Source organism: Stegostoma tigrinum, chromosome 3 (assembly GCF_030684315.1).
Source record: "Stegostoma tigrinum isolate sSteTig4 chromosome 3, sSteTig4.hap1, whole genome shotgun sequence".
NCBI lineage: Eukaryota > Metazoa > Chordata > Chondrichthyes > Orectolobiformes > Stegostomatidae > Stegostoma > Stegostoma tigrinum.
In genome coordinates this window covers 18,135,191-18,137,416 of record NC_081356.1, presented here as the reverse complement: position 1 = coordinate 18,137,416, position 2,226 = coordinate 18,135,191, and the positions used below count along the sequence as shown (strand labels likewise).

Here is a 2,226-nt window from a genome sequence, read left to right as displayed (position 1 = left end):
AATTGAAGCCATGTAAGGGGTGGAATATTGAGGTGGAGATATGGACTCATGTGACTTTTACTGCCAAGAGGCAGCAACATGTGGCTTTAGCTTTGTACTAACAAGGAGAGGTGAATTTCTAATATGACTGATGGAACATGTTTACAAAAAGGATGACATATTGGATATTAAAGTGGATAGGAGCAGAGACAATACTTGATCTTAGCCAAAAGGCCAAGAAGAAGGGTCTCAACCTGAAACATCAACTCTCCTACTCCTCTGATGCTGCCTGACCTGCTGTGTTCTTCCAGCTCCACCCTGTGTTATCTCTGACTCCGGCATCTGCAGTTCTTGCTATCACTTATTGGATGCGTTCAATATTTGATAAATTTAAGATCGAAGAATATATCATGGACAAGGGGTTATGATGTAGAATGATGGCAACAGTGTGGATTCAATTCCCGAACTGGCTGAGGTTACAATAAATTAACCCCCTTCTCAACCTCTCCTTTTGCCTGAGGCATGGTGACCCTCAGGTTAAACAATCGCCAGTCACCTCTCCAATAACAGAGTAGCCCTATGATCTGATTGGACTATGGTGACTTTATTTATAGCATGGATTTGAGAGATTATATAAAATATTAAAGAAATTCAATCTAGAAATTCCAAATTCCGTGCTCACACTTAAACTGTTTGATTGTACACCAATCACACGCATGATAGATTTTTGATTTTGAGCAATGCTCGATTTTGTGGGATTGACTCTCTATTTTGATAAAGGCTTTTAGTAAAACAAGCATTCTAATCACTTGCACAGTTCATTTTAGGAGTTCTGCAGTGATACAATGAATGGAAGACTCTTTGATTAATGACATTCAAAGTACAAAGGGACATGTCACAAATGCCTGTGCAAGAATAGAATTGAAATTTTGTGAGGGGTTGTACTTTAATAGATTTCTAAGTAATAGGAAAATGCAGGATTGGGGGTGATAGCAATATGGTCAGCGCTGAAATGGCCCCAACAAGCCGCACAATCCAAGGGGCAGTTGAGGATGGGTAACAAATACTGGCATTAGCCAGCAAAGCTTACAGCATATGAATAAATATTTCCATCTGTTTCATCTTTATACCTGTTTGTCAATGGCTAAGGTCATCTCTTTGTCTGTCTGACTGCCACTGTGGTCAAACATATCTTACTAGGCCATAAATTGGTGGTGCTGAGGTGTGAAGGAATTAACATCTCTGGCAACTTTTACCGGAATAAACTCAAGCATCTATGCTTCTTTGCGCAAGACTCATCTTGTGGGCCGTACCCCTTTGGAGCGTCAGGCCACATCTTCTGCAGCGCTGTAAAGGGCACGTTGCTCCACAAGATCAATGTACCTTGGACAGACTGAAGGTCAACAATGGGTTCCCTCTTCTGATTGCCCAGCAGAAACATCTGGTTGTACCAATAGCCCTGAAGATATATGTTTCATGCCAGCATGCCATGTTTGCTGTCCCTGGTTGCCTTGATCATGAAGATGTTGAGAAACACTGGGATGTTATAGCCAGTCTTGAAATGAAGTACAAAGCAAGAACCAAACTTCACCTTGACAAAAATAAGAAGTTAAAAGCTGAAGCAAAGCTAAGCAAAATGTTGAAGTAGCCAAGAACACAGCAGTGCTGAAACTATATGGGGCTCCTGTTTAGTACATTTATTCAGGCATTGACAAGAAAAGCTGTATTAAGTTTTGATGGGGGATCTTGTGGCACAGTGAATGTGTCCCAGCCTCTGAGCTTGGAAGCCTGACTTCAAGTCCTACACAGGAAGGATGTTGTGAAACTTGTGAGGGTTCAGAAAAGATTTACAAGGATGTTTCCAGGTTGAAAAGTTTGAGCTATAGGTAGAGGATGAATAGGGTGAGATTGTTTTCCCCGGATCATCAGAGGCTGAGGGGTGGCCTTACAGAAGTTTATAAAATCATGAGGGGCATAGATAGGGTGAATAGCCAAGGTCTTTTCCCCAGGGTAGACAACTCTAAAACGAGAGGGCATAAATCAGAAGGGAAGCATTTGAAAGGGATCTAACAGGTAACTTTTTCACATAGAGGGTGCTGTGTGTGTGTATGGAATGAGTTGCCAGAGGAAGATTCTGATGCAATTACAACATTTAAAAGGCACCTGTTTGGCTATATGAACAGGAAGGGTTCGGAGAATACGGGCCGAATTCTGTCAAATGGGACTAGATTAATTTAGGAAACACTG

General features: G+C 41.5%; 1 pseudogene; it reads left to right on the top strand.

Annotated features, from left to right (window-relative positions):
* Positions 1-1,112: 1,112 nt before the first annotated feature.
* Positions 1,113-1,671, top strand: LOC132207333 (large ribosomal subunit protein uL13-like; annotated as a pseudogene).
* The last annotated feature ends 555 nt before the right edge of the window (positions 1,672-2,226 follow it).